Source organism: Macrobrachium nipponense, chromosome 27, assembly GCF_015104395.2.
Source record: "Macrobrachium nipponense isolate FS-2020 chromosome 27, ASM1510439v2, whole genome shotgun sequence".
Taxonomy (NCBI): Eukaryota; Metazoa; Arthropoda; class Malacostraca; order Decapoda; family Palaemonidae; genus Macrobrachium; species Macrobrachium nipponense.
Genome location: NC_087216.1, coordinates 32424561 through 32441328, shown reverse-complemented (window position 1 = coordinate 32441328; position 16768 = coordinate 32424561).

The following is a 16768-nucleotide window of genomic DNA, read 5'->3' as shown; positions in this document are numbered from 1 at the left end:
TAATGCAAAAAAAAAAAAAAAAATGCAAATCCATCGAGAACAGACATACGGAGAAAGAGAAAAAAGGATTAAACAGCATTCGTAAACATTGATAAAATAAAATGGAAAAGTAAATCCACAGTAATATGTCGATCTGTTATTTAAAATACAAAGCAGAGAGCTTTCGAAGACCTGCACGGTCCTCCTTGTCAATCTGAATACAATTACTAACAGTGACCATACAAGAACTCTGTTTTTCGACTAGTTTACAAATAGCCTGTTTGATGATGTAGTTGGCTCTTCACGTTATCCCCTCGTTCTCCAACGGCAAACCAGCTAATCGCCTAGATCTTCGAAGTGGCGGTTCGTCTCTTGAATCGTTTGATATGTTATCCATAGCAGCTTGGGCGCCTGCAACTAGGGACACGGATGGGTCTCTGTTACCTGAACGAAAGAAGATGAGGCAGCGGCAGTATCAGAGGTGGCTAGATTATTGGTGTTATTACCATGCAACCTATATCTGTTATAATCCCTGATAAACTGACAGCAAATTATTTATTTTGAATGAAATAATTTGCTGTCAGTTTATCAGGGATTATAACAGATATAGGTTGCATGGTAATAACACCAATAATCTAGCCACCTCTGATACTGCCGCTGCCTCATCTTCTTTCGTTCAGGTAACAGAGACCCATCCCGTGTCCCTAGTTGCAGGCGCCCAAGCTGCTATGGATAACATATCAAACGATTCAAGAGACGAACCGCCACTTCGAAGATCTAGGCGATTAGCTGGTTTGCCATTGGAGAACGAGGGATAACGTGAAGAGCCAACTACATCATCAAACAGGCTATTTGTAAACTAGTCGAAAAACAGAGTTCTTGTATGGTCACTGTTAGTAATTGTATTCAGATTGACAAGGAGGACCGTGCAGGTCTTCGAAAGCTCTCTGCTTTGTATTTTAAATAACAGATCAGACATATTACTGTGGATTTACTTTTCCATTTTATTTTATTAACTCATGTGATTATGAGGTTTCTTTGGATTGATAAAATGTTATAATAGAACTCTCACGTAGGTCTGAGAGGTAATAAGAACAGAGTAATAGAGAGTTGTTTAGTGCTCTGCTAATGTTAGTGTAAGATTTTTCATTTTTAGCCCTTGTTCTATTAATACTGATGGCAGTCAAAAAAGGAAAAGAAACTAAAGGTAGACAAAAACCTGTTGCACACAGTAAATCATTTCATTTTTTTCAAAGAACTACGTTACATTTCAATATGAACAAAAGCTTCTAGAATAGCTGTGCATTCAGCAGAACTCCTATGCCAGTCCTTTTTGTTTTCCAATAAGGATTCAAATCAATTCTCAACCTTTATTCATATTTTACTAGTGCAGTACTTTTTAGCCTGAGAAGAGTACATAAGACTGAGGTGGAAAACATCCTTATTTTTATTAGTAGTAAGTTACCTGTCCAATGTACATTCTTATTATTATTATTATTTTATTATTAATTATTAATTATTATTATTAATAGCTTCAATCCTGGAAAAAATAGAATGTTACAAACCTAAGAGCCACAGTAGGGAAAGTAGCTCATTATGGAAAAACAAGTACAGAAATTGAAAAATATTTTATGTAAGAGATAGAAAAGTAAATTCATGTGAGACGTGTGGACGTCTTCTCCACTAATGTTAACTACGGGTATTTACAATTGTAAGTTTAATATTTATTGCTCCAGCAAAGAGTCTACTATAGCAACAGCAACAAGTGGCCTTCTATCTTGGAAAATTAAGGAGCTTACACATTGAAGTATTTATGGTCTTGACTGAATGTGATCATGTAGTTTTGAAAGGGATGTTTCTTAGTATGCAGTACTATTCAGTGGCTATCTTTAGAATATATAACTTGGCAGTAGGTCAAATTGCTTGCTGTGCCTGCCATTCCTTCCTTGCGTCTTGGCTACCATATGTGGGATGCCTTTTCTAATGCATAGGCTTAAATACAGTAAAATATGGCACAGTAGTTAGATGCTCATACATACACTAGTATTGTTTTAATCTCTTTAGCTGTTCATGGATAAGGTTGTTTGTTATAAATGTCTGTTCCTGCTATTAGCATACAAAAGCCATCACTTTTACTTGTAAGTTATATCACAAGTTCAAGAAGCAAGGAAAATTTAGAACTTTGATTTGTTGTAATGCCACAGGATCTTTATGTACATCCAGTTTTTAAGGTTAGGAGCCAAAAGAAGTTTATTACAAGGAGGAGAGATCCTTGGTAAGTGTCATTCTTTAAGTGTTGCCTCTTAGAAAATTATCTTTAGAAAGAAATCAGTTTCAATGATGAACCGCAGGATTACCATACATCTGTCAACCATGAGAACTATTTTTGAAAGATTCTGGCTTATGCATATTTAATTGGGTTTTTAGTTTCATTTTTTCAGTCTCACTCTTATTTAAAATTGAAGGGTGTTTTTAGAAAATTTAAAATTGAAGGGTGTTTTTAGAAAATTTAAAATTGAAGGGTGTTTTTAGAAAATTTAAAATTGAAGGGTGTTTTTAGAAATTGACATATAACATGTTTCAGGGTTCTAGGGATAACAGCAATTCACAGAATTAATTATATAAAAACACTAAAAAATTATTCTATTCCTGGGATGGTATTGTAGATTTTTGGTTTTTAAAAATGTCATTCCATACAATTGTAACAACAAAATGACCGTTTATTTACATTCTTGAGCATACATAGTTATCTCTTTCTTTCACTTAAGCGTGGTATAATTGCCGTGGTATTTATATGATCAACATAATTAACAATTCTTAGATCTGTTGTAGCATATTTGTTGCCAATTATGTCCTAGTGCTTCTCTTAGAGGTAGTAATAGGGTATGCCAGTTCTTGTACAAATTTGTAATTTTCTATTTTATTACTTTTTTTTTTTTTTTTTTTTTTTTTTTTTTTTTTGACAACTTGTACGGTCATTTTACTATCTTAAGATACGTACATATATCTAGAGAAAATATAGGTGGGATTGGGAGCCAAGAAGTTTTTTGTTGGCTCTTAATTTTGTCTTTTCAGGGCCTACTTCTGTGTGAACTGTGTATCCATACAGTGTACAAACTTCTCACTTTACTTTGATTATATAATGGGTGTTAGAGGAAATGGGTTTGCCAAGAGAAGAAAGAAGTCATGAACCTTCATCATGGATTAGTAATTCTTTTAAAGATTTAGCTTATTTGTTAACTACCTCAAGTGTTAAGTGTTAACATGTAAGATGGAGGTTTTTGTTCTGCTGTCCAATAGTATCCATTATCTCTTACTTACCCTGTTTTGGCATCTAGGTGCTATAGTCAGCCCCCCATTTTTCAGGCATCTCACAAATAGCTATTTTTCTAATGCATGCCACAAGCTGTATAGTCTGTTATTACATTAGCCTGCCGATGCATTCTATATATTTCTTAGAATACTGAATGCTGCCCCGTAAATAATAACGTGAAATTTCTAAAAATATCTATTGAAGAAAAGCCAAGTTAACTGACTGACACCAGTTGTTATTACATTAGAATACTGTGATGTGTTATCCATGCCAAAATTACTTGGTAAGCCCATTCACTGTTATTTTGAGGATCTCTGAGAATGCAAGGAGCCAATTTGCCAACAGAGTTACTTAGAAATATATTTTGATTCAGTCCCTGGTTCCGTTATTGGTACCAGTAACCGGACTTGGCACATTATGGCGCCATAAAACTTGATTGTCATTAACAGATATATATCATAAAGTGTTCTCTGGTACTGGGTATTAGGATTATTGATAAACATGATTTTTCGGTGGAATTCTGAATTACCACAGATCCATTGATGTTTCAGATTGATGGTGTTTAGTTGTGCATGTAGAGGACACAGTACGAAATTGTATTGACAATTTTACCAAATTAAGGAGGTGCCCTTTAACACACCAACATGAGAACGAATTATGTTCTGAATCCTTAAAATACAAAAAGGAAATTATAAAATCAAAAATAGACTTATTAATATTCAACTATGAAAAACAAACAACTGCAGAATCTAATAACCAACATACAAATACAACGATTAAAAAACCACAAATAAATTCAAATGCATATAAACTACGAGATAAAGTAAAATCAGCAATCAATTTACAGAATTTAACAATAATTCCTCCCAATAATGGAATATAAAATCATTCAATGGAATATAAATGGTCTCTTAACCCGACAACGTCTGGGTGAATTACAAAGAATCATACGAGACCACAACCCAATGTGCATATGTCTACAACATATAGGAAGTAACCCTACAAATATCCAACACTATAAAATTGCCTGTTATTCACCAACTGACGGTGGAAAATTAGGCACAGCCATATACGTTCATAATAGCATTACATATGAACCTGTTGACATACCATCTATGCCATATCAAATAACATCAATTAAACTGTATATGCCTGATAAAAGTAAAATTACTATTTGTAATTTATATAACCAACCAAATTTCAATGCAAATTTCAGTGATTTTTCTGAACTTATTAGCAAAAGTATACAGGAACCACTACTTATAGTAGGAGATTTTAATGCACATAATCCATTATGGGATATTAATAACCCCACTGACACATCCGGAATCAACATAGAGAATACTATAATGAAACACAATCTGTATTGTCTCAATGAAAGTGAAGTTCCAACATATTTTTCAAATACACACCTAACCTTTTCTTCAATTGACATTTCATTATGTTCAAATGATGTAGCGGAGAAATTTGAATGGAACGTCCTAGACGATTCATACACAAGTGACCATTTCCCAATCATTCTGAACTACTTAAGTAATGTCAAAATATTGCCACCTACAAGATATAATATCCAAAAAGCTAACTGGGATAAATATTTCCTATACACACGAAACATACCACCATTCCCACATAATGAAGATCACAATACTACATGTGAATCCTTCTCAAACTTCATAATAAATGCTGCAGATAAAAGTATTCCAAAAACCAAAACACATTCCACAAAATCCCCTGTCCCATGGTGGAATCCAACATTAACAACATTAAGTAAAATAAAACATATATTGAGTCGCAATCTAAACAGACTCAAAACTCGCCTTAAATCACTCAACAAAATGCCCTATAGTATAAACATATTAAACAAAATAGTTATAACAAACAAACATAACAATTAACCACATTAAACCACTATATAACAAATATACAGCCAAATTTAGAAAAACGGTAATAGCTGAAAAAATCGCATCATGGAAGGAATATGTCTCAAACATATCTTCAAACACATCCACAAGGGATGTCTGGCAAAAGATAAGGAAAATCAATGGAAAACATATAAGACCTCCAAGAAGTGCAATACATTTAAATGGAAAAATATACCATGATACTTATGAAATATCAAACATAATTGGGAAACATTTTGAAAACATCAGTGCTTACTCCAGCCTAGATACACATTTTCAAAGTATCAGAAAACAAAAAGAAAATATAATACTCAATTTTGAAACTCTTGAAGACCTGGAATATAACTATATTTTTAACATGGATGAACTAGATAATGCCATCAACTCTTGCCATCCCTCTGCACCAGGATATGATAAAATATCATTTGAAAATGATAGAAAAATTAGCTCCTATAGCTAAATCATATTTATTAAAATTTTACAATAGTATCTGGCTAAAACGTGTCTTTCCTGATAAATGGAAACATGCCATAATTATTCCAATAAACAAACCAGGAAAGGATGCAAGTAATCCATCCAATTATAGACCGATATCTCTAACAAGTTGCCTATGCAAAATCTTAGAAAAAATGGTTAATGCACGATTAACGTATGTAATAACCAAAGAATCCATTTTAACACCAACACAATCTGGTTCAATAGCTGGCAGATCAACCCTAGATCCCTTAACACATTTAGAAGATCATATCAAAAAAGGCTTTGAACAAAAGAAATTAACAGTTGCTATATTTTTTGATATAGAAAAAGCATACGATACAACATGGAAACATAACATCATGCAAAAACTCCACTCCAAGGGACTAAGAGGCCACTTACCAATATTTATTAAGAACTTCTTAACAAACAGAACTTTTCAAGTAAGAGTAGAAAATTCCTACTCAGTAACCTATAAACTGGAAGAAGGAATCCCTCAAGGTAGTGTCTTGAGCTGTACATTGTTTGCTTTAGCAATCAATGACATTACTATAAATTTACCAAGTGGTGTAAAAAACAGTTTATATGTTTGATGAGTTGTCATTTACTATACGAGTAGTAATCTGAGACATGCTCAGAGAGTTCTCAGTACTGCCATTTCAAATATATGTAGTTGGGCAAATTCAGTTGGATTTAAATTTTCAACTGATAAAACAAAAGCAATCGTCTTCTACAAAGACAAAAGGTGGATGAAGAACCAAACAATCAAACTGCATCTTTATAGCACTGAAATACAATTTTGTACAAAAATCAAGTATCTAGGAGTAATATTTGATCAACATTTAAATGGAAAGAGCACATCAAATACATTAAAGCCAAGGGCATCAAAGCCCTTGCCATATTAAAAAAGTTATCACACACTAATTGGGGAGCAAAGCGAGACATTTTTATTAATGATATATAAGGCAACAGTCTTATCCATAATAGATTACTGCTGTCCAATATATTCATCCGCCTCAGAATCTGCATTAAAATCTCTCGATGCAGTGCACCATGGAGGCGTGCGATTGTGCACAGGAGCTTTCCGATCGTCCCCAACAAACTCACTTTTGGTGGAGGCAGGTGTTTTGCCCTTAAAACATCACCGTAATTTAATAACAATACAAAGAGGTCTTTCAATGCAAGCAGAATCGTCTCCTGCAACTTACTGCTTCCAAAACTGTAATCAAGTAACAGCAGTTAATAGTACTAGCTCTTTCCCAAAAGAGCTAGATACATAATGACATACATAATATGAATCCAATTTTTCACCCACCAATGGAATTGCCACCACCATGGAATTTAAATAGAGTAAAGATATGTACCTCCCTGTCTTACCTACTCAAAAAACAAATGACAAGTACGGAAATGTACCGCCAACATGCTTTGGAGCACATTAGAAGAAAAGGCGACAAATTTATGATATATACAGATGGCTCCAAAAATAATGTTGGAGTAGGAGCATCTGCATATTCAAAAAATATGTTAAGTAAAAAAAGCCTACCTTCAATATCATCAGTATTTACTGCTGAAGTCACAGCCATACAGATGGCTCTAGATATGATATCTGAGGCAAAAGCAAGTGTCTCTGTTATTTTCAGTGACTCACGTAGCGCTATAGATGCAATAAGACAGTATAAACCAGGAAACCAAATAGTACAGGAAATTCAAATAAAAATTCATCAACTCCTCCAATCAGGAATATCAATGGAAATATGTTGGATCCCAGCACACGTGGGAATAAAAGGAAATGAATATGCAGACTCTGCTGCCAAATTAGCCTGCACTATCCCTCCAACAATTTCATATGCCCCAGTGTCAGACTGGGTAAAATCAGTTAAAACATTAATTTACCAGGATTGGAAAGAAGAATGGGCCTCGGTGCCAACAACAAATAAACTTAAAAATATAAAAACTGAAGTCTATGCATGGAGGACATCCTCACAGGAGGAAAGAGCAAAAGAGGTGATCCTAGCAAGGCTACGTATAGACACACAAGATTCTCACATGGTCACTTGATGTCAACACCACATGCTGACCCAGTGAAATGTAACAGATGTCAAACACCCATGACAGTACAGCATTTGCTTGTTGAGTGCCCAAATTGGACCCAGCAAAGATCTATTTATCTGCGGAGTTCGGAAATGAAAAATATTCTTGCGGAAAGCAGGGATTTTTCAATTAATAAAATCATAAATTTTTTAAATAAGACGGGTTTCTCAAATAGTCTAATTTTTTTTTTTTCTTCTTCTTTTTTTTTTCTTTCTCAGGATTGATCCCTGAGAACCAGCCCGAGAAGAGTCTACTTGAGACTCAGAGGTCTGGAAAAACTAACACCTATTAATAATAAGTTGCTTAATTTGATTATTTTCCTTTTTCCATTACTCTGCCGTTAATTCTGGTCATGGTTTATATTGGTAATGATGATGTTGGGTAGGAGTTATATCTTAGTCTAATCAGACCACCGAGCTGATTAACAGCTCTCCTAGGGCTAGCCCGAAGGATTAGATATTTTTATGTGGCTAGGAACCAGTGGAACCTACAGCTTATTGTGGTCTGAACCACATTATTTTGTGAAATTAATTTCTAATTACCAGAAATAAAATCCTCTGATTCCACGCTGGCAGAGCGGAGAATTGAACTCGCGACGACTGAATCGGTAGGTGAGCACATTAACCACTCATCCAACGAGGAACTAGAGTTTGTGTATAACATACTAGAGAGGTTTGCTTGTAACAATATTTTTTTATTGTGCAAGATAGTTTTCTATTTTGTATACAGTTGTCATCTTAAAAATTTTTACTAGTTTTTGTGACTAGAATATACAGTATTTTATGAATGAAGTTCGGTATTTAGCTTATTTTTCTTTTTGCAATGTGCCATGGTTAAAGGGTTTGACATGAATTTCAGTTTCTAAAATATTTCTTAATCTTGCTAGGCTTATTCTCCAGGTTTGGGGAACTTTCCCAAGCAGAATGTGTCATTTTTGTATGAGTGTTTTCCTTCTTCAAAGTCGTTTATTAAGTCTTTTGGTCCAACTGTCATGTGCCCAGTCAGCTTACATTGTGTACCTTCATTATGGCTGGTGCCAGATTTTCTTTTATTGTGCAACCTTACCTGATGGTCAACATTGATTAGTAAAGGAGCTGTTCCTTTCTTTGTTCCCTTCACTATTGCTCTGCTTATCTTGCTCTTCTTCCTTAGTCTTTGAAATTCTGGTTAGGTGGATACCCATTGCATCTTCAGTGGCTATTGAGATTGGGAAATCATCTCTTCATCCTGTGATGGTGCCCAGGCTCATGTTCATTATTTGCAAGAGTTCTTGGCAAGGGTATTGGTGCAGTTCCTTTTATACTACTGGCTTCAGAGTGGTACAATTGCTTGAAAATGCTTGCTGTGACTGTCTTTAGCTATTCTTGCCTCCCATTCACATGCAGTCATGCAATCCTTGTACATCAAGAATTCCTTCAGCAGAGATGCTCATGCCTGTCTAAATGCAATAATTTTCAGCTGTGAATGCAACATGCCATGCCCTCCTGGCTTGTTTGTGCTACTGTTGACGTCCATGAAGTTGCTGTTACTTGTCCATTGCTGCTGGCTACTTAATTCAATACCTAGTCCCTGGATCCTGTTACTCTCCTGACTCTTGCCAGCTGCTTATGTAGCTCCAGCTGCCTATTTGTGTCCTGATGCTTTACCGGCTACCCTGGCTCCTGCTCATTCACTGACTCCAGTGGTTTTCCTGGATTCTGCCACCCAGCTGGATTCAGCATCACTCTATGCTCCAGCAGCTGTCCTGGCTCTTGTTGCTACACTGGCTCTTCTAATTGTAACTTGCTGTGACTTTTGGCTCTAGTGGCTCTTCTGATTTAAGCAGCGTGTGGCTTCAGGTTCTCTTCTGGCTCCAGTGGCTTTCATGGTTTCAGTTCTTTTGGCTTTGGTGGCTTTCCTGGATGAAACATGTTGCTTGGATTCAAGTCCTCTCCTTAACATAACAGCTGTCCTGGCTCTGGCAGCTCGCTTGGCTTCAGTCACTTCTGGCTCCTGCTACTATACTTGCTCCAATTGCTCTCCTTTCTGTGTTTCATTGACTACTGGCTCTAGCCAATCTTCTGGCTTTACAAATGGATGGTTGGTTGAAACAGCCACCTATGTTCAAATGACTTATTTGGTCTCGTGCGGATCAAACCTACGTCTTAACACTAGGATAAATCATCCGGCTTAGGGAGGAGAGAGCAAAAGAAGATGTCTTCTCTGAAAGACAGTAGAAGAAAAACTAATATGTCAGGAGGTTGAAGATGTGTCACTGGCCTCCCTCTACCTCATCTCTGTGCCAGCTGCCAGATGCCACCAATTCGTTGCATAGACAATTCTTATTGATTTTTACTGGTTTTTAGCTGGCACAGGAGATTTATCCCAATGTTAAGACTGCAGGTTTTTTAGCTATAAAAAATGCAAATTGATTTAAAATTTGTCATTTTCAAAACATGTCAAAGAGATGAAGGGCATCAGCGTGAGTCATGAGTCAAGAAAGTTGCCAGAAAAAATATATCTGTAATTATCTGGTAAAGAAAACTCATGACCAGCAAAAAAGATCATAATAAACAATCATATTTGTAATATTAAAATTCATTGGACAGTGTAAGCCTCAGAAAATAAATATCTGTGGTTGAAATGGAGTATGCCCCTATCATACTAAAACCACAGCAGTGCACATTATGCTTCAAATCTGAACATTCCCTTGATAAATGCTGTACCTGAGAGGTATGAGCAGTTTGTGTGTTTGGAGGTCATACCTAAAATTTAACCTGTACCATGCCTAAATGCATCAAGTGTTGATTTGTACATCTTGCCATGTTCCTATACGTAATGTTCATTCTACATATGTAATACTGAACTAAAGCATGTGATTACAATAGGAGGCATAGAAGCAAAAATGGAGTCTTCTAAATGCTTTTGATCCAGAAACAAATCTTTTCAGTAAAACAGTCCTGAAAAACCTTGGGTTCTGAAAAATTTAGGGTTCTCAAATATCTTGTGTTTAAAGTACATCCACATCCAAAAAGAACCAGTAGCATTATAGACCCAAACCACAAGCCACAACAGATATTCTGAAAAATTTAAAAAAAGTTACAATCTGACCTCTCAAATCTGGCACTCCGTGGTCAGGGAACTCCCATGATCTTGCAAGTTTTTTGAATCAGCCACCATTAGTTCTAAACTCATTTCAGTTTTCGTGTTTTTTTGGATTTCAGAATTGGAGCTTGCTCCAGAAATACACAAAGTTTATTAACAATGAAAAACTACCTGTCAAACTCAACAATATAGAGAGCATACTAAAGAACCATGATTTGTATAGACACTCATGTATCATCTGATCTTGTGTATCATGCAATAATGAAAATGTCCTCCGAAAACATGATTTCATCATAGTATACATTAAGTATAGTGCAAGATGTATTTTCAATAGTAGCTTAAACTAGGCTAGGCTATGTATGCCTGTCTCAGTTTTAGTAGATATGATTGATAATGCATATTATATCTGAGTTAGCTTTCAACTAATAAATAGGCCTAGGAAGTGTATGTATTAGGTTAAATGCAAATCTTCATACATTAAATAAGGCTTACCAACCGTGTGACTTATCTAGGAATTCATTACTATTTCATATACAGTGGTCCCCCTGTACTCGCAGGGGATGTGTACCAGAACAACCCCCCTCCCCCCGCATACGCATGCAAATTTTTAGATTCGGTGAATAGTTAGAACCCCTATAAAAACGCTGAAAACGGCCTGTTTTGGTAGGTAAAACTCAAGGAAAACCCACTAAAAATGTATAGACCTGGATTTTTTTATAGCTTTATCACAAAAAGTGTATTTTATAATGAAATTTATTTAAAAAAAAACAGGAATTTCTGGATATTTCACATAGGAAAATACCGTGAATAGGCGAATTTTCCACGAATAATGGGTAAATATGGTCCAGAGAGAAATCCGCGAATCCGGAGAACGTAAATGGGGGGCTCTGTAATTAACAACCACCTACCACTGTGTGAAAGACATTTGCATAAAAAACAGCAAGTACTGACATGAAAACAATCGAATTGAGAAATATCTGTTTGCCGATGTCAGTTATCATAACTAAACGTTTATTAAGGGTTGCAATATAATTATCAACATGTAAAAAAATTGCTCATTTTCAAAGGTGATTTCCATTGATAAAAATAAATGAATCTTTATTCATCATCACTCAGTGGAGAGGCAAATGTTTAAAAAAGTATGACTCTAAATTTACGGTTGTAGCTGTGGCAGAAGAAACAAAATGTGCAGGTCACAAACATTTTGGAAGAGACTAAACACTAAAGCAACGTCTGATTCTGGTGAAATCACACCTTTACTTCATTTAATTTACTGCTTTTATAAATAAGGTAAGCTGCCTTTTTAAACCCAGCTCTGATGATAATAATAAAAGAAATCAAATCTCCAAAATGTGTTTCATATAGAAACTAATAGCTGTGATGATGTCAGTAAAATGCAGTAAGCTGATGATTTTAAGAGAGTAAACATTAGCAGAATGCAAATGGCTCCTGATCACTACGATCATAAATTATGATACAATAATAATATGACGATAAATAATACATTAAGTATAATGCCATATACTATATAAAACAAGTTGTATTAATATTATTTTTAATTTAGATTTATTGTATTTGATTTTTGTAAATGGGTATTTGTTGGTGTAACACCCTAACGGGGGCAATACACTCTCTCTCTCTCTTTTGCTGAAAACAAAAGCCAGAAAGTTTTGAAGTCCGATGATGTAATAATCTTGTTCATGAAGGAAAACTAGTGAATATTGTCGTTATGATATGTGGTACTACACTATCTTTCAGATCTCTATGAATGAATCCATCTGAGAAATTCTAATGACTTCAGACATGTATCGTGTTTTGAAGTATCTGAACAGTTTTATTTTGCAGTTTTAGCCTTATTTTAGTGTAAATTTAGCGAAATTAATGTTTTTCAGTAAAAAACAAATGGGAAGTTCGATGAACGAAATCTAATGAAAACTGTATATTCACCTTATTTGCTGATTATACCAACTAAAACTAATCAGTTATCTTTACCATCAACATGTAGTAAATTACTCATTTAAATATTAATAATGATATGCTCCCAAAGACATTTGTTGTTTTCATCAACTTTAGAAGTACTATACGTACAGTCAACTCCTCTTGAGATTGGTCACACACGGTTTACTCGATGCTTGTGTATGCAAATAGTTTTAACTTATTTATGTCAAGTCCTGAAAACAAATATGTTAAAAGAAATTTTGTCAGAATACTCTTCATTCTTGATCCAGTTACTGAGTTTTATTCGTTAAAATATAAGTTTTATTAAGCCTTTGGGGCACCATTACATCTCGTGGCATGACCAATACCTAATACTACTAATAATGATAATTCTAGTCAGCTGCCATACTGGTTTTAGCAGATCTGTCTCCATCGAATTTCCTGCCACTTGTAGCTTATAGAGTATACTGGTGTCAGTAGCTATATCTTACTTCACATTTCTGGCTTTTGTAGTATTGGTTCTAGCAGTCCTTCTAGTTCCAGCAGCTCTCTTGACCTAATCTGCTCTTCTGCTTCACTAGTAGTTTTGGCTCCTTTCATTCTCTTGGGTGCTGCAGCTCTACTAGCTAAAACTGTTTTTAGGGCTTCTACTGCTCTTCTTGCCTTGCTACTTTCCTTGATCCTGCTCACTATCTAGCTCTGGCCATAACCTGCCTTTAGCTTTAGTTAGGCCTTTAGCAACTTCCCACATGTCAACCATGGTGGCATCCTAGCTTACTGCCATGTACCTATCTTTGTGCCTTGCCTGCCTTCACTCTTCTGTTTTATTGCCACAAGCTTCAGAATCCCAACTAAACCTTGTCTACAACAATAGTATTACGCCTATCAGAATCTCAGTCAGTTAATGTAAGTAAAGGTATTTTCATCTTTAGACAGCATCATTGTTTTCATCTGGATCCTCTCTTTGCTCCTGTTTCAAGTCTGTCATTGATCTGGCTCCTGCTTTCACTCATCTTTCATGTGTTCCTTCACTGCCCTCCTGGATTTCCTGGCTGTGTTCATGCAAAACAAGAATTTTTTTCAATTGCCATATTTGTCTTGCTGAAGTAACCACCTTTGTTTTGGGCATACTTTTCAATTCCTTTAGCAGCTCTCACATTGATTCTTCACCTGAGGTGATTGCACTTTTCTTGAGCACTTTCCTGGCTCCTATTTTCTTTGGTCCTTGGGTTTTGGTTTTCAGAGGAACCTTTGTAGTGTCTACAGTCACACACAAGCCCAATTATATTCTTATGCCTCATGATTACTTTTGTATAGTCTTGCGTGGCCAAGACCTTGCTTGTTTTTCTTGCCTTGTGTATGACAGGCTTCAGCTGCATATGTAGTAGTACTGCTAATACTTGTTGAGGAAGGAAATAAGTTTAAAGACTCCTGGCATAAGCATCTCCAATCATGTAACACCATTCTTTGCATAGTTCTTCAAGCCACTTTTGGCCATTATGATCATCATAGCTTCTATAAATGGCATGGACATAAGAAGAAGAAACCCTACAAGGCAAATAGTGACTTGTGAAAGACATGGACAAGACAGCAGCAAGAACCGACAAGTTTTAGTATAAAGTGGTTGGTCAAAAGTCACCATGAATTTAGACTTCACATTTACTACCTTTGGCAACATTCAGGAGGCAAGTGTAAGTCATAGAAGGGTTGGAAGGAGCTAGATTGATAAATGGGACAGGTAGGATGTCTTTTAAGATGAGCTTTTACTGTATCTTGGTCATAAATTCACTATTTATGGGCGACTGCCTTAAAGGAAATAATTTCACATGCATGGACTACTGAATAAATTCTTATAAATAGCTTCTACAGCTGATGGGTACCAGATCCCCCCGCCCCCCCCCCTGTCCCCCACCCGTAAATAGCTAGAATCTGTGAATAGTTGAAACCCCTATAGTAAAAAACGCTTAACCCTTATTGGACAGGTAAATATATCAATATGCAGCTCCTCAGGCCAGGTAAACTTTGAGGTCAGCCAATTCACACAAAAAGCACGTCAATGGAAAAAGGAAGATATGCAAATGTACTTGGTGAAAGAAAGAAATCCTAAAAAATTTTCCTTACCTTCCACGAGAAGTTGAGAATGACGTATTTGCAACTCCTTGTGGGGCCTCTTGTACAAGACAGTTGTAAATTTTTCCAACTTATATATGTTTTTTCTAATAAATAAATTTTTGTTTTGTAAAATTATAATTACTGCTCTCACAATATCAAAACAGATAAGAAATAAAGTCAGTAACAACTACTTGGTAAATTAATGTTGAAAAATATTAAGTAAATTTACCATGATTGAATATTCAGTAGCTTTTTTTTACTTTTACAAGTTTTTTCTAATATTTCTTTGCACTTTTCCTTGTAAAATTACATTCACAACCAACATACTATCGTAAAAGACGAACAAAAAACAACAGCAACCCCTTGGTATATTTACTAGCAAATTTACAAAGACATTATGTGAGAGAGAAACACGGTACATTCTCCCTTCAAGTCACAAGGAAAACTGGAGCCTGACCCCCACACTCGTAATTTTAGCCAGTGTACAAGTGGCCATTAGGGAAATTATGGGCTATAAAAGTATTGGCACCTCTTTCCCGCCCAATTCTTTCCAAATTGATGGCACGTAATATAGTTTACCTACTGGATCAATCCGTCCACCACCCCAAACCTGTTATTACTACTCCCAAGGGTTAAAACTGCCTATAGGCAGTCCCCGGGTTACGACAGGGGTTCAGTTCTTGAGGCGTGTCGTAAGCCGAAAATCGTCGTAAGCCGGAACATCGTAAAAAATCCTAAGAAAACCTTACTTTTAATGTTTTGGGTGCATTGAAAACTATGTAAACTGCATTCTTATTGCATTTTTCATCAAAAAACCTTCAAATATTGATTATTTTGCATTTTTGGTGTCTGTTTTCATCTGCCAGATGAGTGTTGTAGGCGTCGTAACCCGGGAAATAATGTCTGATGAATACAATTAAGAAGCGCTTTAACCTAGGAACATCGTAATCTGGGGACTGCCTGTATTTTGTTAGTTGAGACTCAAGAAAAAATTATTATACCTTGTTTTTTCACTTTTCATCACAAAAAGTGCATTTTATGATGAAATTGTTAAAATGGCTGTTATTTTTTGGCCATAACTCAAAAACTCATCCTAAGGGATTTTGGGGGAATTTCTGGGTGAATATAACACATGATTACCTCTAAATTTTCCCAAATTCCCAGTTTTTCTATCTAAATTCTTGGGTTTGAGCTAAAATTTAGCTTAATCTACTGTGTTATTTTGTTTATCTTCTTCAAGAGCTTAATCTTATGTATACTTCTGTTACCATATTTTTCCCCATAATGGGACTCATAGCTAGTTTCTTTTCCTAATTACGTACTGTGATAAAACACTCCTTTGTCCCAGGGTTTTTCTTTCACTTAGCAACTAATTTTTAAATATCCCTTTCTTTTGGAGTCAAAAGGTTTGATCTGTCCTTAAACTAACACTAACCTTAATTCATTTCTGTGTGTGGAGCAAGCTGTGATTCGTTTATCTTTTCTTCTATAGGAAGCTCTGCCTTTTGAGCCCTTTTATCTACACTCTGTTCACTTTCCAATTTAGCTGCCTGCTACCCTGTCAGACTGGGCTGCTGCTGCTGCTTTGACTATTCAAGTGACTAGTGTGTATGTTATTGGAAGATTCCTCAACATTGACTCTATTTTTATACAGGGTTCCGATTCAGATCTAGTCAATTACTGATGGATTGTTCAGTTAGCACTTGTATAAACCCTTATCCATAAGCTTTTCCTCTTCAGGTCCCCTTTTAGTTTTTTCTGTAAAAGAAAACTACTGTGCCAGCTTTGTCTGTCCGTCCGCCCGCACTTTTTCCTGTCCACCATTTTTCTGTCTGCCCTCAGATCTTGAAAACTACTGAGACTAGATGGGCTGCAA